The sequence below is a fragment of the Schistocerca nitens genome, chromosome 6, assembly GCF_023898315.1.
Source record: "Schistocerca nitens isolate TAMUIC-IGC-003100 chromosome 6, iqSchNite1.1, whole genome shotgun sequence".
In the NCBI taxonomy this organism is placed as follows: domain Eukaryota; kingdom Metazoa; phylum Arthropoda; class Insecta; order Orthoptera; family Acrididae; genus Schistocerca; species Schistocerca nitens.
In genome coordinates this window covers 6,187,390-6,211,608 of record NC_064619.1, presented here as the reverse complement: position 1 = coordinate 6,211,608, position 24,219 = coordinate 6,187,390, and the positions used below count along the sequence as shown (strand labels likewise).

General features: G+C 44.6%; 1 protein-coding gene and 1 pseudogene across 1 annotated transcript in view; both read left to right on the top strand.

Annotated features, from left to right (window-relative positions):
- Positions 1-24,219, top strand: part of LOC126262659 (uncharacterized) — an 846,834-nt gene that overhangs the window by 694,977 nt on the left and 127,638 nt on the right. The gene's annotated exons all lie outside the window — the stretch shown is intronic.
- On the top strand, positions 13,194-13,311 carry LOC126264021 (5S ribosomal RNA; annotated as a pseudogene).

Sequence of the window (24,219 nt, the reverse complement as noted above, 5' to 3'; positions counted from 1 at the left end):
TTCCACGCTATTCAATACTGAGCAAGCTGCTTCATCTCTGAATAACTGCTGCAGCCTACATCCATTTCGCCACACACGGTTCTCCATTACCAAACTAGCTGTACCTTGAAGCCTCAGGAGGTGTCCTATTGACCTATCCCTTCTTTCAGTCAGTCCTCCATTCAGTACCTCCTTGTTAGCTGTTCGATCCACCTCCTGACTGACTGTCAACGTTCTTCTCTAGCAGCATACTTCACAAGCTTGCATTATCTTCTTGCGTGAATGTTTTATCGTTTCCATTATCTTCTGTACAAGGCTACACTCCAGGCAAATGCCTTGGGGAAAGTTTTCGCAACACTTAAATTTATGTTAGATGTTAGAAAATTTCTCTTTTCTAATATTCTTCTCTTACTATTGCCGATCTGCGTTTGTATCCTCTCTGCCTGGGCCGACATCAGCCATTTTACTGCACACATAACATGTCTCATCTACTATTTTTAGTATCTCATTTCATGATTTAACTGCCGGCCGAGGTGACCGAGCGGTTCTACGCGCTACAGTCTGGAACCGCGCGACCGCTACGGTCGCAGCTTCGAATCCTGCCTCGGGCATGGATGTGTGAGATGTCCTTTGGTTAGGTAGGTTTAAGTAGTTCTAAGTTCTAGGGGACTGATGACCTCAGAACTAAAGTCCCATAGTGCTAAGAGCCATTTGAACCATGATTTAATTTCTTCAGCATCTCCTGATTAAAGTCCACAAGATTCCATTAAACTTATTTTGCTTTTGTTAATGTTCAGTTTATAACCTCATTGCAAAACACTAGCCATTCTGTGCAACTATTCCTCCAGGGCATTTGCTAACCGAATTACAATGTCATTGCCAGTCTCCTCGAACTTAAATTCCCTTTCCACCTTTCTCCTTCGTTTTCTTCACAGATTCGTCAATGTACAGATTGAATAACATTTGGGATAGGTACGACCCTGTCACCCTCCCTTCATAACAAATCCTACCTTTTCACGTCCTTCAACTCTTGTAAATACAATCTGGTCAAGCTACAAAACGGACGAAACAAACGAATGCTTAGAATGCCATGTCTAAAATTAATGCAGTGTCGGGAGAGAAATCATACTGGGACTCGGGATTGGAACCTTGGCTTTCGAGGTCAATGCTCTCACCGGTGTGCAACGCGCCCCTACAGCTTTGCTGTCCACAGTGCCTCTCCCCTATCTACAAAATTTCACATGATTTCGCCTCTCGGGACTAACGCTCCGAAAAAGAAAACAATTTTGCGGATAAATGGTTCAGTTACAGCATAGGGGATTGTTTTTAGAAGGAATCTTGCACTCTTCGTCGTTTTGAGCGCTACTGAGAAACTTCCTGACATGTTAGAACTGTGCCGCACCGGAATTCGAACCTGAAACCTTGCCTTTTCCAGGCAGTGCTCTTAGCGACAGTCTTACCTGTATGTCTCAGTCGGTAAGAGCACAGCTCGCAAATGGTAAACTCCCAGATTCGACTCCCGGCCCGGTACACAGTTTTAAACTGTCAGCAGGTATAGAATATCGCGCAGTCCGCTGAGAAGTGCAAGATGCATTTTGGTAATATGTTATATTAAGGAACAAAACAGAGAACGAACCAAAGCATGTACATTTTTTGCAGAAATAAAACGAAACACATTGAAGATTATGCATATGTGTCGCAATATGTTTTGTTCGAGGATAAAGACAGGGAAGAACGTTTTGTTTTACAGAACGTGGCGTTTTAAAAACCTAATGTAATTCGTAAACACGGGAAAACGACAAGAGTTTCCAGCCTCAACAAGATGAGCCTCCGAAGAGTTCATTATTGCCTAATGAAAAAAAGCATCATGTAAATTATCACATCTGATTGGCGTTGCTACCAGGATTGTTCTCAGTACGTGATGACAAGCGCTGCATCGGTCGAGCAGTTAGAGAGAAGTGGGGAAGGGGGGGAGGGGCCATCTGTTGCAGAGCGTAAACGCTGTCCCCAGGAGTTGCTCCCCCGTTCTGGGAAGCGTCCGCTGGTTTCCAGCGCCGCCTCGCCGCTTTCTCCCGCTCTGTGGGGCAGTGGGAACGGCCCCCAGAGAGGGCGCCTTCGCGGAAGCAGCCTGGACGCGCTGTCGCCCATTCAGCGCGCCATTGTTTTGTTGGCCGCCGCCAGCGCACCGCCAGCGAGGCCGGCAGCGCAACCGCAACTCCCGCGAGTAGGCCTACGTTTCGGAGAAGTCGTAAAAGATGGGCGAGAGCAGAGGGACCGCTCCGCCGGGGAAGTTACGACGCCCTCAAGGTTACGCCGAGCCGCCCAGAGCCGCAAGAAGCGATGCGCCTCCCTGGGGCCGGCTGTCGGCCCTCTGCCGCGTCCGCTGTGGTGCGCCGGCCCATCGTCACGAACCACTCGCTGCCGATCGATTCGCCACAACAATCCCCGCCACCGTCTCCCAACAAATACGGAATTATCAGCACACAGTTCATCATTGGCTGAGCATAGGGACTCAGAAAAAGTGTCCGTACGTCCTACTAGTATCGAATCGAAACTGATACTATTTTACTCAACACTTCCCAGTTGACACTTTTACTCGTATCAGTACTCCATAGCGGTATAGTCTCGCATGACCTTCATAATGATTTACTACGTATTTATTATTTACTCAAAATGTAAGCCGCATGAGTCAGTTCCCGCTTTATCACCGGTTCGCGGGCACCAACAGGCCAACAACTGAACGACCGAGAACAGACTGACGCAACGGAAAAACTCGAACACTTCGCCAGCCTTGACAACGTTTCGTTGGCACATCCAACTTCGCAATGAACGGAAGTAAAATGAACCGCACTACAGCTGTAATTGGCGATTTCTTTATTGCCACAACCGGTTTCGGCGCATTAAAAGAGTATCCTCAAATGAACTACGTAAGAAGTAAAGAACCCCATTTAATACATATGATAAAAATACTGTAAGATTCCTTTTAAAAAGTTTTTTAGTAAATTTAACTTATCGAGAATTTTAAGAATTTTTTAACAATATTTTTATACATCCTATCTAAAGTACTGAAACAGGCAAAAAAACCTAAATTAAAACGTACTTTCAACAGTGTCACATTGCGCACAAAGACACACCCAACTTTCTTTATTGTTGTTGTTGTGGTCTTCAGTCCTGAGACTGCTCTGATGCAGCTCTCCATGCTACTCTATCCTATGCAAGCTTCTTCATCTCCCAGTACATACTGCAGCCTACATCTTTCTGAATCTGCTTAGTGTATTCATCTCTTGGTCTCCCTTTACGATTTTTACCCTCCACGCTGCCCTCCAGTACCAAATTGGTGATCCCTTGATGCCTCAGAACATGTCCTACCAACCGATCCCTTCTTCTAGTCAAGTTGTGCCACAAACTCCTATTCTCCCCAGTTCTGTTCAAAACCTCCTCTTTAGTTTTGTGATCTACCCATCTAATCTTCAGCATTCTTCTGTAGCATCGCATTTCGAAAGCTTCTATTCTCTTCTTGTCCAAACTATTTATCGTCCACGTTTCACTTCCATACATGGCTACACTCCATACAAATACTTTCAGAAACGACTTCCTGACACTTAAATCTATACTCGATGTTAACAAATTCCTCTTCTTCCGTAACGGTTTCCTTGCCATTGCCAGTCTACATTTTCTATCCTCCCTACTTCGACCATCATCTAATATCCTAATCTAATTCCCTCAGCATCGCCCGATTTAATTTGACTACATTCCATTATCCTCGTTTTGATTTTGTTGATGTTCATCTTATATCCTCCTTTCAAGACACTATCCATTCCGTTCAACTGCTCATCCAAGTCCTTTGCTGTCTCTGACAGAATTACAATGTCATCGCCGAACCTCAAAATTTTTATTTCTTCTCCATGGATTTTAATACGTACTCCGAACTTTTCTTTTGTTTCCTTTACTACTTGCTCAATATACAGATTGAATAACATCGGGGACAGGCTACAACCCTGCCTCACTCCCTTCCCAACCACTGTTTCCCCTTCATGTCCCTCGACTCTTATAACAGCCATCTGGTTTCTGTACAAATTCTAAATAACCTTTCGCTCCCTGTATTTTACCCCTGCCACCTTTAGAATTTGAAAGAGAGTATTCCAGTCAACATTGTCAAAAGCTTTCTCTAAGACCACAAATGCTAGAAACGTAGGTTTGCCTTTCCTTAATCTTTCTTCTAAGATAAGTCGTAAGGTCAATATTGCCTCACATGTTCCAGTATTTCTACGGAATCCAAACTGATCTTCCCCGAGGTCGGCTTCTACTAGTTTTTCCATTCGTCTGTAAAGAATTCGTGTTAGTATTTTGCAGCTGTGGCTTATTAAACTGATAGTTCGGTAATTCTTACATCTGTCAACACCTGCTTTCTTTGGGATTGGAATTATTATATTCTTCTTGAAGTCTGAGGGTATTTCGCCTGTTTCATACATCTTGCTCACCAGATGGTAGAGTTTTGTCAGGACTGGCTCTCCCAAGGCCGTCAGTAGTTCCAATGGAATGTTGTCTACTCCCGGGGCCTTGTTTCGACTCAGGTCTTTCAGTGCTCTGTCAAACTCTTCACGCAGTATCGTATCTCCCATTTCATCTTCATCTACATCCTCTTCCATTTCCATAATATTGTCCTCAAGTACATCGCCCTTGAATAGACCCTCTATATACTCCCTCCACCTTTCTGCCTTCCCTTCTTTGCTTAGAACTGGGTTTCCATCTGAACTCTTGATGTTCATACAAGTGGTTCTCTTCTCTCCAAAGGTCTCTTTAATTTTCCTGTAGGCAGTATCTATCTTACCCCTAGTGAGATAAGCCTCTACATCCTTACATTTGTCCTCTAGCCATCCCTGCTTAGCCATTTTGCACTTCCTGTCGATCTCATTTTTCAGACATTTGTATTCCTTTTTGCCTGCTTCATTTACTGCATTTTTATATTTTCTCCTTTCATCAATTAAATTCAATATTTCTTCTGTTACCCAAGGATTTCTACTAGCCCTCGTCTTTTTACCTACTTGATCCTCTGCTGCCTTCACTACTTCATCCCTCAAAGCTACCCATTCATCTTCTACTGTATTTCTTTCCCCATTCCTGTCAATTGTTCCCTTATGCTCTCCCTGAAACTCTGTACAACCTCTGGTTCTTTCAGTTTATCCAGATCCCATCTTCTTAAATTCCCACCTTTTTGCACTTTCTTCAGTTTTAATCTACAGCTCATAACCAATAGATTGTGGTCAGAGTCCACATCTGCCCCTGGAAATGTCTTACAATTTAAAACCTGGTTCCTAAATCTCTGTCTTACCATTATATAATCTATCTGATACCTTTTAGTATCTCCAGGATTCTTCCATGTATACAACCTTCTATCATGATTCTTAAACCAATTGTTAGCTATGATTAAGTTGTGCTCTGTGCAAAATTCTACAAGGCGGCTTCCTCTTTCATTTCTTAGCCCCAATCCATATTCACCTACTACGTTTCCTTGTCTCCCTTTTCCTACTGACGAATTCCAGTCACCCATGACTATTAAATTTTCGTCTCCCTTCACTATCTGAATAATTTCTTTTATTTCCTCATACATTTCTTCAATTTCTTCGTCATCTGCAGAGCTAGTTGGCATATAAACTTGTACTACTGTAGTAGGTGTGGGCTTCGTATCTATCTTGGCCACAATAATGCGTTCACTATGCTGTTTGTAGTAGCTTACCCGCATTCCTGTTTTCCTATTCATTATTAAACCTACTCCTGCATTACCCCTATTTGACTTTGTGTTTATAACCCTGTAGTCACCTGACCAGAAGTCTTGTTCCTCCTGCCACCGAACTTCACTAATTCCCACTATATCTAACTTTAACCTATCCATTTCCCTTTTTAAATTTTCTAACCTACCTGCCCGATTAAGGGACCTGACATTCCACGCTCCGATCCGTAGAACGCCAGTTTTCTTTCTCCTGATAACGACATCCTGTTGAGTAGTCCCCGCCCGGAGATCCGAATGGGGGACTATTTTACCTCCGGACTATTTTACCCAAGAGGACGCCATCATCATTTAATCATACAGTAAAGCTGCATGCCCTCGGGAAAAATTACGGCCGTAGTTTCCCCTTGCTTTCAGCCGTTCGCAGTACCAGCACAGCAAGCCCGTTTTGGTTATTGTTACAAGGCCAGATCAGTCAATCATCCAGACTGTTGCCCTTGCAACTACTGAAAAGGCTGCTGCCTCTCTTCAGGAACCACACGTTTGTCTGGCCTCTCAACAGCTAGCCCTCCGTTGTTGTACGTACGGTACGGCTATCTGTATCGCTGAGGCCCTCAAGCCTCCCCACCAACGGCAAGGTCCATGGTTCATGGGGGGGTAAAGCTCCATACGTAGATGATATAGCCTTAGTCAGTGAAACAGAAGAAGAGCTGAAGGAATGTACAAATCTCTCAGGCACAGTGCCAGCAAAGTGGAACTTTTGATAAACCAAGAGAAAACAGAATATATGGAAGTAGGTCGAGTCATAAACCCAAATACACACTTTGAAATTGATCACCATTCCAAATTCAGAATAGTTCATCAGTTTGAATACATTGGATCGCACTTCGGTAGTAAAAATATAATAACACTGAATATAAATGAGAGAATAGCCTCAGGATCAAGACGTATGTACGGTCTGAGAAGCCCACTCAAAAGTAAAGCTTTGTCAATCACCACAAAGATGAAGATGCATAACAACTGATCGATTGTACTGCACGGTTCGGGAAGTTGGATGTTTACCAAGAAAGAAAGGAAGAGAAAAACTGAATGTTTTCAAAAGAATGATAACAATCTGGGGACCTCTGTTGGAGGATGAGAGCCGGAGAGCTCGAAAGAACACTGAAATTTTGTCAGTTAATGAAGCAACCCACTATCGCCCAGAAATTAAAAGCTGGGAGAATTCCTATGAAGGCATCTGAGGGAACTCTCGAAGTGACAAGACCATTGGACCTACCTCGCACACGGTGGAAGGATGACAGAGAGCTCCGGTCGCAGGTTCGAATCCTGCCTCGGGCATGGATGTGTGTGATGTCCTTAGGTTAGTTAGGTTTAAGTAGTTCTAAGTTCTAGGGGACTTATGACCACAGCAGTTGAGTCCCATAGTGCTCAGAGCCATTTGAACCATTTTTGATGACAGGGAGAAGGACGTCACACCACCAGAGATCTTCGCGCAGGATGGAAAGAGATAGCGAGAGATAGAAGAAGATGCAAGCAGATCGTTGACGCAATGCGTGGACTACAGGACCTGTGATCGCTGAAAAGGAGGAGAAGAGGTCCGAAGACTGGTTTGATGCAGCTCTCCATGTTAGTGTATCTTCCGTAGGCCTCCACATCTGTGTATAGCTACTGCAACTTACATCCATCGAAACCTCCTTCCAGTATTGATGACTTGGTCTCTCCCTCCCCCCCCCTTTCCTCCATTACCAAACTGAAGTTTTCTTAATGCCTCAGAATGTTTCCCATCAAATGATGGCTTCTTTTAGTCACGTAGTGCTACAAATTTCTTATTTCCTCAATTCGATTCAGTACTTTCTCATTAGTTATTGGATGTGTCCATCTAATCTTCACCATTCTTTTGCAGCAGCACATTTCAAAACTTCGAGGGTGAACATTTGACGTTAGGCTTTGCCATGACTGTTACTGGTGTTAGTTGGGACTACAAGGCATAATTTCGTCAGTCGCAATTTATTTTATTTTAAGTATGCGTTTCGGATGTTTAAAACTCCATTACTAGGTTAATTTATGTGAATGAATAAGACACCTGCACTAGACTCCTGCACTGAGCAGCCAGAACATTATGACCGCCGACTGTCGATAAAAACCCATCCAAGTGATAGCAGCGTCACCTGGCGAGGGATGACTGCTAGTCAGACTCATGCGCGGTGCATGTAGTATGAGTGAGCGTGCAGTCTGTGTGTGGAATGGGGAAGGCGAGCGATCTGTCTGAGTTTGAGCGAGGGCAGATTGTCAGGGCCCGGAGGCTCGGCACGACTATTTCCAAAACCGCACCACTTGTCGGGTATTCGAGAAGTGCTGTGGTGAGTTTCTCCACCACGTGGCGAAAGCAAGCCGGGCGGGCACCCCTCGTTACAGGTGTCGGACGTCACAGGCTGGGCAGACTGGTAAGATAGGACAGGCGGAGAACTGTGGCGGAACTAACATCAGATTTTAGTGTTGGTCAGAGTAGAAGTGCACCGAAAGCTTCTAACGGGGGGCCTCCGCAGCCGACGACCTATAGTTGCCAATGGTAATACCACGACATCGGCAACTGCGACTGAAGTAGGCAGGTGACCTTTCGCACAGGGCTTTGGCGCAGTGGTAGAGCGTTGCATGGTCAGAGGAATCCCGATACCCTCTCCATCATACCTGTGGGAGGGCGCGAATCTGTCGCCTTCCAGGGGAACAGCTCCTCGACACCTGTACTGCGGGACGGAGACGAGCTGGCGGCGGCTCCATTATGCTCTGCGGAACATTCACGTGGGTATGCATGGGTTCAATGGAGCTCGTGCAAGGCACAGTGACAACCAAAGGAGTATCGTACGCCGGTTGCAGACCATGTACACCCCTTCATGACGATCTTGTTTTTTCGATGGCAGTGGCATTTTTCAAAAAGATGTGCCATGTCACAAGGCCAAGAGCTTGATGTAGTGGTTCGAGGAACTCAGTGGCGAGTTCTGATTGACGTGCTGGCCTCCCAACTTGTCAGATCTGAACCCGATCGAACACGTCTGGGATGTGATTGAACGTGGTGACAGAGGTCATCGCCCCCCTCCCTGGAATTTACGGGAATTAGGTGACTTGTGTGTGCAGATGTGGAGCCAACCCCCTCCAGCGACTTACCAGGTCTCATTGCTTCCATACCACGAAGCGTCGCCGCTGTTGTCCGTGCCAAACGTAGACACACTGGCTATTAAGTAGGTGGTCATATGTTCTGGCTTATCAGTGTATGTGTTACGTGTACGTTATGGGTAACCAGTCACGATCTCCGTTTCTTCTCGGTTTTAAACACCTTTAAAATCATCAGTTTACGAGGTGCATTCAAGTTCTAAGGCCTCTGATATTTTTTCTCCGGACTGGAAACAGAGAGAAACATGCGCATTGTTTTAAAATTAGGCCGCGTTCATTGTCAATACGTCCCAGAGACGGCAGCACCGTACGGCATATGGAATTTTACCGCCAACGGCGAGAATGAGAACTCTTTTAAATACTTAAAATGGCGACGTTTTCCTTACTTGAACAGCGTGCAATCATTTTCTGAATTTGCATGGTGTGAAACCAATTGAAATTCATCAACAGTTGAAGGAGACATGTGGTGATGGAGTTATGGATGTGTCGAAAGTACGTTCGTGGGTGCGACAGTTTAATGAAGGCAGAACATCGTGTGACAACAAACCGAAACGACCTCGGGCTCGCACAAGCCGGTCTGACGACACGATCGAGAAAGTGGAGAGAATTGTTTTGGGGGATCGCCGAATGACTGTTGAACAGATCGCCTCCAGAGTTGGCATTTCAGTGGGTTCTGTGCACACAATCCTGCATGACGACCTGAAAATGCGAAAAGTGTCATCCAGGTGGGTGCCACGAATGCTGACGGACGACCAGATGGCTGCCCGTGTGGCATGTTGCCGAGCAATGTTGACGCGCAACGATAGCATGAATGGGACTTTCTTTTTGTCGGTTGTGACAATGGATGAGACGTGGATGCCATTTTTCAATCCAGAAACAAAGCGCCAGTCAGCTCAATGGAAGCATGCAGATTCACCGCCACCAAAAAAAATTCGGGTAATCGCCCGTGCTGAAAAAATGATGGTGTCCATGTTCTGGGACAGCGAGGGCGTAATCCTTACCCAAAGGGCACTACGGTAACAGGTGCATCCTACGAAAATGTTTTGAAGAACAAATTCCTTCCTGCACTGCAACAAAAACGTCCGGGAAGGGCTGCGCGTGTGCTGTTTCACCAAGACAACGCACCTGCACATCGAGCTAACGTTACGCAACAGTTTCTTCGTGATAACAACTTTGAAGTGATTCCTCATGCTCCCTACTCACCTGACCTGGCTCCTAGTGACTTTTGGCTTTTTCCAACAATGAAAGACACTCTCCGTGGCCGCACATTCACCAGCCGTGCTGCTATTGCCTCAGCGATTTTCCAGTGGTCAAAACAGACTCCTAAAGAAGCCTTCGCCGCTGCCATGGAATCATGGCGTCAGCGTTGTGAAAAATGTGTACGTCTGCAGGGCGATTACGTCGAGAAGTAACGCCAGTTTCATCGATTTCGGGTGAGTAGTTAATTAGAAAAAAAAAATCGGAGGCCTTAGAACTTGAATGCACCTCGTACAAAGTACATGTTATGGAAACACGTCAGGAGAAGGAACCTGTGAGCACATGGGACAGTGTCACAAATCGTACACACATCTAATACGTACGTTATTAAATTGCATATATTTACCTGATAGTGGAGGTTTAAACCACTGAAACGCTTAGTGGAAATAAAATAAATTGTGATTGGTAAGCGTAAACTGGTAGTTTCAATTCCCATTTCGAATGCTTCTACTCTCTTTCTGTCTGAACTCTTCATCCTCGAAGTCAGACTTCCCTTCAAGGTTAAACTCCAATCAGATATCTTCATAAAACACTTCCAAGCACTTGAATACTCTGTGTTGAAAAACCTTTTTTTTCAGATATGCTTTTAGTGATGTTGCTTATGTGCATCTTATGTCCTCTCTACTTCAGCCAAATAGTACTGTCCAAATAGTACAAAACATCTACTAATTTGAGTGCCTCATTTCCGAAGCCTTTTGTTTAATTCGAGTACAATCCAGTAACCTTGTTTGATAATTTTGTTTTTACTGATGACGACATCCTCCTTAACAATTCCCGTCTGGAGATCTAAACTGGAGACTATTTTGTCCACGAGACTTTTTAGCCAAGAGGGTGCAATACAAACGAGGTGCATGCGCTCAGGAAAAGCAACGGCTATAGTTTACCCTGGATCTGCACCAGCACAGCAGGAACGAATGTTACAGTGTCAGATCAACCAATCGTTCAGAATGTTCCCCCTCTTCAGGAACCACGGGTTAGTCTGGTCTCTCCACAGATACCCTTGCGTTTTGGCTATCTGTATCGTTGAGGCACGCAAGCCACCTCACCTGCGCTAGGGGTACAGAGTTCATGAGGGAAGAGGGGGGGGTGGGTTGTGGGGGCTGTAGGCTGTAGTCTCTAGGATAGGTTATGATTACTGTAGTAACGTGCTCGTAAAAACCTCATACATAAGGAATTTTCTTGTCTCAATCTATTGTGATATTTTTTTTACACATAGGCGACAGAATTTCCTGTAGTGACAGCTTTTTGTTGTGCTGTTTGGTACCCAAACACTGAAAGTGAGGTCCTGAGGAAACATACTGTTTCAAAACTATCTAAATGTGTAACCATATTAAGAAACTAGCAACAAGGGTAGGGTTTATTAATGATCAAACCAAAATTAACGGTCAGTGTTCTTGAAAGAATCCTTATGATAAAACCTTCACATTGCTAACAACTGAAAGAGTAGGAAAATTGTCCTCCAAACATTTGAAAATATCAGCATTTATTTGCTCGACAAAATATATACATAGAAACATTTTAAACAATATTTAGAGGGAAATAAATAGGACATATGTCCTTTCTCCTTTCTAATTTTCTTTTAAAGAGTAAAATAACAGTGAAAATCACTTTCCTTGTTCACTAGGTCTGACTTTTTCGCTGTTGAATCATTTTTCATTATAGAACCTTTTCACATTTGTATTTATACACAGTGTAAGCTTTTTCTTTGTTTAGGCATTGTGAAACCAAAATAGCTCTTTGCTTTCACATATCTGCCGTCACTTGTTGGAGAACACTAATAGTCTCAGTAATAGGTTTTCATCCGATCTTTTTAGTGTGTCATGAAAACAAAACAAACAACAAAATAAAAATTAAGAAAACAGGGAAGGACAGTATCGATCACTGTTTTACAAGTGACCACGGCCAGAATCGGATAATTTCCGGTGTTACAAGACGAAGCTAAGTTCCCTGTTTTTGCGCATGCACAGTCCACAGCCTACTCGGGATTCAAATGTTCAAATGTGTGTGAAATCTTATGGGACTTAACTGCTAAGGTCATCAGTCCCTAAGCTTACACACTACTTAACCTAAATTATCCTAAGGACAAACACACACACCCATGCCCGAGGGAGGATTCGAACAATCCGCCGGGACCAGCCGCACAGTCCACGACTGCAGCGCCCAAGACCGCTCGGCTAATCCCGTACTCGTGATTGCAGAACTCGGCACCCTCAGTCGATCATTGACGTCACTGGCCCATTCGAGACGTGGTCGGCTGCAGGCAGGTGCGGCGCACCCACGACAAGTGGTCGATTCTGACCAGAAAGTCGCTCGTGCGAAACGGTCTTAAGAAGGCGGCTGTTGCGCCGACACGCAGTGGCTAGGCAGTACAGCACGCGACGTACCAGCCAATAGCGTATAACTCTGCCGTGCACCAGCGTTCGTGTAGAATATTTGACGTTGATTTTTACGTTTTTAAGATTGGTGAAAGTACTTAGCCACTCTTGGATTCATTGTGGATGCCATAAAGCAGATACGTTAAGTATCACGGTACAAAGTGACAGCTGTAGTTTTCTGCGCATATAAATTAATCTAGGGAGAGTCATAAGCAGAAACTGGTCAAATGTGGCGCTCGTCCCAGGGTCGTGAGTTCCTGGGTATTAAACGACTGTGGCTAATCGTGTGGGCCGGAGGTATAGAGCACAATGGCGACGCCGCCGACTCTTCTGCGCTTCCGTCTGCACAGAACACATCACGTACAGGTCGTCTTATTTACACACGCCGCTATCAGCCACAATTTTTTTGAAGTAGTTCAACGTGTATTGGTGCCAAAATCGCATTTTCAAGGACTACACGGACGTTTCTGGGAGTTACACAAGCGTCAGTTAATCAGCTATCGGTAAATGAACAACCTATACTCCGTATGCGACCATACGGTGCTCGGTGGAGGGGATTTCTGGGACCACTACCTGTCACTTCTTTCCTTGTTCCATTCATAGATCCTGCGTGGGAAGAACGACCGACGACAAACCTTTGAATGAGCTCATCTTTCCTGATTCTCTCGCCCTGGTAATTTCGAGGGGCCTACGGCCTTGCCGCAGTGGTAACACCGGTTCCCGTCAGATCACCGAAATTAAGCGCTGTCGGGCTGGGCTAGCACTTGGATGGGTGACCATCCGGTCTGACGAGCGCTGTTGGCAAGCGGGGTGCACTTAGCCCTTGTGAGGCAAACTGAGGAGCTACTTGACTGAGAAGTAGCGGTTCCGGTCTCGTAAACTGACATACGGCTGGGAGAGCGGTGTGCTGACCACAAGCCCCTCCATATCCGCATCCAGTGACGCCTGTGGGCTGAGGATGACACGGCGATCGGTCGGCGCCTTTTGGCCCTCATGGCGTGCTCGGGAGAAGTTTAGTTTTCTTTTAGGTCTTTTCGTGAGAAGTACATAGGAGGAATTAGTATGTTGCCCCACTCACTGTGGACTGTACACTCTGGGAATTTCAGCGGTAAATCTCTCCGTGATGCTCAACGTCTCTCTCGTAACGCCTGCAATTGGACTTTGTTGAACATCTCCTGACTACTAAACGATTGCGTAACGAAATACACCGCCCTTCTTTGGAGCTTCGCTAATATTTCTAACACTCCCCCTTGGTCAGACTCATGAGGAACATTAAATAATCAGTCGAATAAGTGTTTCGCGAGATTTTCTTAAGATTCCTTCGACGAATCTCAGCCTGGCATCCTATTTTCGTACGATTAATGATACTCATATGTAATTGTTCCACTTAACATCACTCCATACTGCTACTCCTAGATATTTTACGATTGACACACACTTTCGATTACTTGCCTGGGATATTCGACAACATTATCCCGGGATTAATTAAAAGTAGTTCCAGTCTCCCAATTCCGACCACAGTTTTCGGGAGAGGTTACCCTTCGTTGTAAGGTAAACCTCGTAACTAGCCATCCCCTCCCACTTATTCCTAATTTGGGAACCCTTCTACCACTCTACCTGTTCTAGTGATATATTGTCAATAACCTAATCAAAAAGTACTGGATCCTTCCGCTTTTCACGCACAATACGTTACATTTATTTTCGTTTAGGGACAACTGACAGTTTCTGCATCAACTGTAGATCCCCAGTAGTCTTATTTTTGCACTTCAGAGCAGTCTTCCCAAGTGCAGTCTTCCTATAGAAAACAGCATAGTCAGCGAACTGCCTACGAGTTGTCCAACGTTATCGACTAAATCATTTATATATACTCCAAACAGTAACCCCAACACCCCGTTAGGGGTTCTCTCAAAATTACCTTCACATTTGTCGATTTTATCACATTAAGGACAATGTGTTGAGTTGCGTCTGGTAGAAATTCCTGAATCCAGCCACAAATCCGATGCGATACGCAGAAAAGCTCATATTTTCTTCACTAAAAGACAGTGTGCCACTATACTGCGTAACACGGTGGACCATTTTACGAGAAAAAGATTTCATAAAAATTAGCGAATAAGTGAAGCGTTATATTATTTAGTCCTTAACTTCTGTTCTCTACTGAAGGCTCGTCTTCTGCACTAGTGTGGATGGTCACAAAAAAGGGCAGTTACGGATACTTTTCAACCGTGTAGAGCACGAATATTTTGTGGTCAAACGAAGGAGCCTGTATTAATACTTTATTTCTTCGTTAATCTTATATAAGGCGCTTTCTTCTACAGCTAACTGCCGTGTCGTTCCCTTATTGATACGTGATAAACTGAAGCAGAGGTAACGCCCCGTAACGTCAGCGTAGCCCTTGATAACAGATTTGTAACTCCGAAACTTGTAGACTTAAACAGAAAGAGTAAATTTTGTGACTGATGAAGGTGTATTAGATGTACAAAATTTCCCAACCTCACACCCAATTCTTTAAGTGTCCCTCGAGCGCCGCCCAATGGAAGCATTTCTGTGGGACGCTGTGCAACGCAATAAGACGCGCGTCTAATCTTATCTGTTATTTTATGTGCAAGTAAACAATATTCCTTACAGTAGATTGATCGCTAGGGCATAGTTCACGTTCTACATGGATAGCTTACCATATCGCTCTGGTAGTAGCCTACACTGCGACTCGTAAAAGGAAATACAGAAAAGGCTGGCTTAGCGTTTTAACCACGGTGCTTCACTTGCAGTTTTGACATCTTTAGACTGGCTCAACGCCTCTTATCTCAATATGGTGGATGTCTCATATATCGTAGACACTCCTAAGGTTTCACTGAATTTTCGACAACCGAAGGTGAAAGTACGGGAAAATCTAACACTGTTTATGGTCGTAAGCGTGAGACTGATAATAGTATAGAACATCATTTTAAAAGTAAAATCAGATAGTGTTTTAACCACGGTATCTCGCTTGCAAGTTTGACAACCTTACCCTACTGCAGCATTCTCGATAAATCTTCTCGTTCTTCCCATCACCATAAATAGGATGTCTCATATAATGTAGACACTCCTAATATTTCATTAACTATTCGTCAAGTGCAAGTATGGAAAAGGCAAGCGTTTGTTCTTGTAACCTTTTTTTTTTCATCGAGAGACTGAAACAGCTATGTTGTATTTTTCCTACTGATCCCGTGTATATTTTTATCGTTTTCCGATATACTGTCGCAGAAGGAGTACAAATATGTATCAGGCAATTTTTTACAGTCGATATTTTCTCAAAAATACTGAGAAAACTAAACTGAACATTTCACTGAACACTGCTCGTCCAGCATGGTTTACCACCGTTATGCTATGTTAACATAGAAAGGAGAGAAAACGGCTCGTGTTGGTCCGCTTCAGTCTCACATTTAGTATGTTACCTTACCCTTTGGAAACGAGCAAAGAAACAGACTGTATCTTTGACATTACCAAATAAAAGGATCGCAAAATACCTCTCCACACTGACATCAAGCGACCATGGACGCCCCACGTTTAACAGATGATACAAAAATGGGGAGTGCAACGAACATATATGAGTACCTAAACCAGCAGAAAAATGCTCCTGCCGAACACAAAAAAGGCGAGTGTGTTCCTCTTCAAAAGACTCTTGCAGAAAAGTGGGGAAGCAGCTCCCTCAGCCCTCATTCCGCCTTTCTCACCAAAAATGTTTGCATGCCAACATATTCGCAAACTTTTAACAAAGAACATTCTACATTCTTTTAGCCAGTCTCTATTTGTAGTTAAGTCTCCCTCTCACTGCCACTTCTCATGTACAGAGTGTCCCAGTCTTGCGACGGACTTCTAGGGGAGTTGGGGCACATGGTAAGGATTGAGACTTACATAGGCATGACAGCAAATGTCAGGGGTAAGTTGTAGCAGAAGTCGAGGATCGGAAAGGAAACAACAGAGTGGTTCATTTGAAACATTTGTCTGACATAATGAGCGCACATGGTGTACGACACGAATGCAACTCTAATGTTGTAACACACTCTCGAAGCCTGCACCGTCAGACGCCACGCTGGCCTGGCACCGACCGAGCACTGACTGCCGGACTCGCTTTCTTTGGTTGCAGCAGCTGCGCGGACAATTCTTGCGAAAAGATCCATTGCGGACCCCACAGGATCGTGATGCATGAGAGATTTCACGGCCGTAGAAAGACATCAAGGCTCGATAAATCCAGTGAGCGTGGGGGCCAGGGAACCGGTACACCACGCCCAGTTCACCTATGCAGGTGTGACCTTTTCAAGTGCTGACGAACAGCCAGTACAAAATGAGCAGGCGTCCCATCAAGTTTTGGAACCACATGTTGCGCCTCATAATAGCTGGAGCATCTTCAAGCGAGCCGGGAAGAAACTGTTCCAGAAAGCTCTGATAATTCGCGGTGCTTAAGCGCGATGGTAAAAGTTACGGCCCGACTAAGCTCATTATTGTGGTTGAATACGCCATCCCTAGTTAATTGGACCTGGCCAGTGATCAACAAATAAGCTGAGAAGTGCAAACCTCATCCACTTCGTTTCAGAACAAACTGTGCGAAACGCACACGTTGAAGACGGTCACCGTGATGCAGTAACTGCAACCTTTGGAGATGAAAGACGTGCAGAGACCCGGCGTTCAAAACGCGCTGCTACACGACGTTCTTACGCCCGGCGCAACGGGACATGTACTGGTGCCTGTGTCAGCCTCCACGGCAGCCAACACAGTATCTTTGCTGACGACCGAACGCGGGGATGGTGTCCCACGCGGTCTAGTCTTGCCAGTTCTTAGTGACCCAGAGTCGTACGAATTTCGATGCAGACGTCCAAAACCACTGTGGTGTCGTTGACCTCTGTCTGGGAAGCGTTCTCATTAGATGTGTCCAGCGGGTCGTACACTGCACTCAGTTATTCCACGATTAAGTGCCTGTCTGCAAGCTCACTGTTCATATACCGTTAAGTGCTCTTCGTATGTTGGAAAGCGGTCGAATGAGAAAATCCTCAAGTTCCCCTCCAGTATTCTCGTGTACAGCATCACCTACTACGTTTGCGGTCACGGATTGTTCTGTAATTCTTAATCCTTGTAATGCGTCCCATCTCCCCTAGACGTTGGTCGCAACATTTCTGGTACACCAACTTCTCTCACGCTGTCTCCTATTTCAGCCGTTTATTTGCAGTATATTCCACTGTCACTGTCTGATATCACGTTTAGACTGTCTCCTGCTCTCTTTCTTTCCCGCTGCCACTATTTCGACCACACATCGGCAGCTCAAAAATTCTGAGGAATCTAACTTATTTTTCCCCTTATACCTATCTGCCTAAAATTTCAGTTCAAAATTTTCCCTCCTCTATAACTACATACTAAAGTTCGACGGTCTGGGAGGATCCAGACACTCCCAAGCCTATGTATGGTCTCGACTCACCTACATTTCTCATTTCCACTGTAACTTCTCTCTTTCGTTCGCAGTGATTCTGTCTCCAAACATCTCTCTTTCACTTTTACTGCCACTGGCCCTCACTGGTCGTCGACATCTCCTCTCTCTCTCAGGTTCCAACTGTTCATCCATCTCTCTTTCTCTTTCATGACACTTTATGTCTCCCACCATTACTGTCTCCTCTCTCTTCCTCTCTCGCTGTCTGTGTCACGCCTCTCTTCCATCGTCACTGTTTATCTGCTATTCTCTTTTAGCACAAATAGCGTGATTATGTTCTCATGAAAAAACTGATGGTGAGGAAGACGAAATGAGGACTAAGGCACCTGGTTCACATCTTTAATGACAGAGTCTGTAGCAGAGGAACATCTTCGCCTTTTTTCTGCTTGTTCCCTTCTTTTTCTTGTTAGAGCAGGGTGTGCTGGTTGTATAAAACGAATTCTGTTGGTCAGCAGAGTACTGACAGTTTACAAAATTGTTGAGGCTTTCGTGGCCACTTGTTGACAAACTGCCTATTGGCTTCTGTCTCGGGTTCTTCGGCCGACGTTCATCTAATGATATTTCTGACGTTTATTTAATACTTGGACACGTTTATATACTTTGGCGCATATAAACAACAAATAAGAACACATAATGTATCGTTAACACAAGGTCGTTTGGTTTATATTTTATATGGATACTTTACTGAATAGAAACGCCCGGATTGTGATTTGTATCTTAAAAGAGTGAAAATGTTATTAGAAATATTTTACTGAATTTGCAGTCTTTCCAGTTTCATTTTATAAGTTCTTTTCAGGCATGTTAAGACCCTTCTTAGGCCGTTTTTCGTCACTTCAGTACCACTTTGGGCATATTTGTATGGTCCCATTCTACAGAGACAGTGCGTCATAGAGTCTTACTGGTGAATAAATGCTCACTAAAAACATAGTTTTGCGATCTCAGAGCCCTTGTGATGACACTAGGATCCTTGTTACGTGTTCACCACGTCAGTTAAAGCAGCATTTACGATTCAGACCGGATATAAAGTGCATATGCTACGTGCGTAAGTACGGCTACTTTGAACCTCTGGGTAATGATATCGACATAGGTTTTGCTGTTCCCAGAGAACGTCATTTTATAAATATCTGATAAAAATTTCGACGATTTGCCATGAATAGAAAGTGGCCATCTCCCCCCCTCCCCCTCCCCGCGCATGGAACCGATCCACCACGCCCAACGCATCTATGCAGGAATGACCTGTTCAAGTGGATACGAATAGCTAGTACAAAGAGAGCAGGCGCCCCATCAACTTGGAACCACATGCTGCACCTCGCGTTTTTGGAACATCTTCAAGCAAGCTTGGAAGAATCTGTTGCAGACAGCTCTGATAATTCCCGGTGGTCAAGCAGAACGGTAAAAGGTACAGCCCGACTAAGGAGTCGCTGACCAAATCCGCCCACTCATTAACTGTGAAGCGTACAAAAATCATGGTATTTTGATGTCTTCTCAGAAACCGCCCATGATCAAATGGTGCTTTTGTAGCCCGCCTAGGGTGCACCCTACACCAGACTTAATGGAAAAGAAACAACCGATTTGCTCAATTTGCCTGTGCTGTAGGAAGTGTGTAACGTTTAATTTTTTATCTCATACAGAAGGGTAATTACAGTATGCATGTTCTTCCTATAGGAATACCCATGGTTACTACGCCAAGGGCTATCCATAACGCTAAATCCCTTTGTGATCGATAGAACCAGCGATATGCTCCCCTGAAAAAACCACACTTTTGCGCGCGCCTTTTTGGAAGACACTGGTGCCGTGCTCCACTGTACATGGATCGATTACTGACAAGTGTTGTGTCGAGTACAGTCCGTCTGTATGGAATTCCGACTGGGTGGTATGTGGATTAACATAATCTTTATTTGGTTCAAAAACAAATGTTGCTTTAGATAGGCTACCAGTAAACCCCTCGTCCTCTGTTCTTTAAAGAATCCAACTGCCATATACGCAGCCGGAAAATATGCAACATCCTCAAAAATTATGTGGCGTATATGAGCTCGTTGAGTGGTTATAGTGTTAGTGATGCATTTGTCACGGTCATCGGCGATTAGACTGCGCTCTGGAGACCTGTCTGTGCACCCTCTGTTTTGACTCTGCAGGAAGTAAATGTGATGAATTTAGAGGCGAGCAGTGTTTACAGAATTTATTCTGTGTAGAGCCACGCCTCATCGGCAAGTACGTACGCCTGTTTAACAGCTTCATCCATTTGAAGGGTGTCGCATTGTGAGCCTGCAGGCAGCTATATGACTCATCGGCGGATGCTGTACATGTTGGGCACAACGTAGCCAAGCATGGCTGGCTACTCTGGTGTCGTGAAAGAGCTGCTTGGAGAGTGGTACGGCGCTCTGTTGCCTTCAGTGATGAGAGTGCGTTCCATCTGCATGCGAGAGATGGACTTAACACGAGTATGGCGAGGGCGTGGGGAGCTGCCGGTTCCAGAGTACATTCGCCCACGACAGACAGCTCATGCCAGATTTCATGCTGCGAGGAGCTATCTGTTTCAGCTCGCGGACGCATTTGGTGTCTCTGCAGGGTACAGTAACCAGCACCCGCTGGAATACAGCGGCTGACCAGCACGACACCACATATCTCGCCAGTGGAACATGTGTGAGACGTGATGAAGTGGGGGCCTGCAAGAATACATGCCGTAGTGCACGGTATGACATTAGGTACTTTTATGATCGTTCGCATGAGAGAATACAAGACAGAGAGGGCCAATTGTGTGTTGATACGACTTTTTGGGCACCCTTTACTCTGACGTGCGTTCCATTTTGTCTGAATTTGTTATCATATACTCCAACAACGATGAATACATTTTTTTTCAAACGTCTGATTTCTATAAAAATGAGTAAATATGTTAAACATTTGGCGTTGCTGGGTCTGTGCGCCCGATTTCCTATTTCAGTCGCTTACCAGTTAGTATATGTGTATATACTGTCTAGTACAGTGTTAGCAGGTCTGTTTGGTGAGACTGAAGTCAGCCAAGTCAGTCAAGACGATCTATTTGCAATTTGCAAAGATTCGGTAGCTCTTGAATAAGTGTTGAACCAAAAGCAATCGACATTACGAGAAATTTACGCTTCCTCTGCGGATGTTTGTTAAGATGCACTAACACTTTCTCGCAGTACTGCTACTTCGCTACGTTGTACGCAAATAGTGATTCGGCAAGATCGATTTATAGACGCCTCTAAGAACTCACACAGGATAAATTGTGCGCTCGTATTTACTCTGACGAATTCAGGGGATAGATTTAAACTTTCATCTTCACAGCTAAAATCTTCTCAAGAGACTTAATTAGACAAAAGTATTCATGGAGAACTCTATTAAAATGTTGTCAGACTAACGGTTGTGTCATTGGCAACGAATTAACAACGAGCGCGCTTCTGTAAGAACAAGGACATGCAATAAGTTTCAGTAGCGAAATCCAACAGATGACAATCACGTGTAAAATTAATCTCACCTACGTGTGACGTTAAACGTGTAACGTATCTTGCAAAAACTTGAAACATATTTCATGTTAAATGTTCTGCATCATAGCATTTTGTTTGTTTCAATAATACCACTTTGTACCTCCAGATACCCTTTTCGATTACGTATGGGTAGAGTACTTGAGAGCTGGCTAGATGGCGTAATGTCTAGAGATCAGTAAAATAAAATTAAGCTATTCTGTGAGAAATTTGGCTGTGAACATCGTCGTGTGTTACGCTTTCCTAGAGCTGTCGAATATCTTTAAAAAGGCACCTCATTTCATAAAAATAACAGAAATGGTCAGTATCATGGTGAATAAGAAGATTCACGAGCATCAAGAAAACAGCGGATGACTTCGACTTCGCCTGTCAAAAGCTTTATTTGGATACCTCTAACCGTTTGAGATATATTAGAGTAGTCAGTGTTACGTGGAAGGTAAGAAATATCGAGAAAGTTGATGCAGTAAGTCATTGGTTATAGCTGTTTATGTATTTCAGCTGATGTAAGGACGTAAGCCTGTAAGCGAAAGTAAGTCGTTAAATGCTCACTGGCTGTTCTAATCTTCTTTTGATTATCTGAGGTAGGTTGCTATGAGCAGTGATAAAAAGAGACATTGGGTCTTGCGTGTTTTAAATGTAGAATGTGTGGTGCGGACTCGCCAGTGACATTGTAAACATACAATGTATTCGTTCGCCCTTTACGGAACTGCCTCATTACGTGAAACTCTTGAGTACGAAGAAAATGCACGACTGACGAAAGAACAATGCGCTAGATGTGGACTCGACGGATTAAAGCACCCTGCATCTACGAAATCTTTCCTTCACTACGAACCTAGGACATTTAACTATCAACACTTTGAATCCTTGTACCCCCCCTAACCTCACTCTAGAAGCCACACCAGGCATATTCCACCAGTCACTCATAAAAAATGTAGAAAAAAATGAGATTCTTCTATTCGTACCCTTGAATTTGCTACTTCTCTAGTAAAACTATGTCTAACTACCACTCTAACTTACATACTAATCTATTTAGAAGACTGCAACTTGAACCACACCCACCGGCCAATAATCCGGTTGTTAGCTCCTCGTGGCTGCGCAAACGACTCAGCGTGTCCAGTGGCTTTCCCCGATCTACTCCCGTCGGGTTGGGCTCTGTACAGAGGAACCACAAGTAAGATCCTTCTGGCCAGGCTCACCAGAAGGCACAGCTCCGAGAGCTACCTGACATTAAGCCCCTTCCAGACTGCTGACCTGGTGGGACTGGACCAGTTGATTTTCCGGAGGACAGCTAGATGTGTTTATATTGTGCCGTCGCTACAGTCCGATGAGATGTCTTCAGACGCAGCCTCATCACCGTCCACGATGTGAACTTCCTGTCGCCTTTGCATATAGGCTTTCCTTCCGTGCTGTGTTGTCATCAAGTATTCTGTGTGTCCGGTTTTGGAGATATCATCTGTTAGTTTATTAATAGTTGACCATTGTTCATCGTTGTAAATCATGTCTTTGATTGTTTGTTCAATGTTTGATTTATCTGTGTGTAGTGTGTGTCTTATGTTTGTGTATTGTCCGCAGAAAAAGGCGATATATTCAGGAGAACCTTCTTCCCCACATGTGCACCTAGGTGTCTGCCACAGACTCACGCGGTTCACGTGGGTATGATAAGGGCCGTGTCCCGTTAGGAAGTGTACCATACCGCGGCTGGGATCAATATGTCTAAGTTTTAGTCCTTCCATCATGTCGGGGAAGGAGTTGTATAGCCTCCGGCCCTTATCACTATTGTCCCACTCACGCTGCCAGGTATCCAGTCGCCACGTCTTCAGCTGGCGTATTGTTTGTATTGGTACACCAGTGATCTTCCGAACCTGATCTTATCTTCCCATGTTTAGACAGTACGTCGCCGTTCTGTATCTTACTGTGAGATCTATCGGGAATACTCCAAGTGCCACACACAGTGTTTCAGCTGAGGTGGTACTGAAAGCCCCAGATAGTCTCAATAATATACTTCTCTGCCCACGTCTGACAATTGTCTTGTGGGTTTATAGCCTTAGTTTGTGTGCCCATGTGCTTGCGGCGAAGCTTAGTATTGACTCGAAGAGAGCACAATGGTATCTTCTCATGACTGACAAGGGGAGTCTGAAGTGGTCCGAGCTTAGCCTTGCCAGTTTGTAGAGTATTTTTTCTGCTTTGTCGGTCGTGATTTTTATGTGTTGTTGGAAGCTCAATTTTTCGTCGATGTGAACACTAAGATAGCACGTGACCTGTGGTCGTTTAATGTTGGTGTTTCTGATTTTGACTGTCGGGTTCCTCTGCAGGAGACCCTTCAGCAGAGTATAAGTTGTTTTGTTTTCCGTCATCTCGAGTTCATTGTTGTTGCGCCATTGTATGATGGTGCGTAGCGTGGAATTGGCTCTTTCTTCTAGCTGGGGCCTATTGTTCTCAGCTATGACCACCATTATATCATCTGCTTAAACGACAACTCCATCTGTCATTTCATGTCCCTCCAGTATCTGTAGAAGGCGTTCCAATGTGATGTCCCAGAAGATAGGGTCACAGATCGACACTCACTTTTGGACAACCTATCGTGACACGTTTGATCACTTTCTGGCTGTCCGTTTGCCAAACGACAGTTCTATCCCTGCCGTAGTCTAATAGAGTGTTTCTGGTACCTCTAGATGTCTTAACCTCTGGAACATTGCACACCACCATAGATTGTCAAATGTGCCTGCAATGTCGATCATGATTGCCATAGCATAT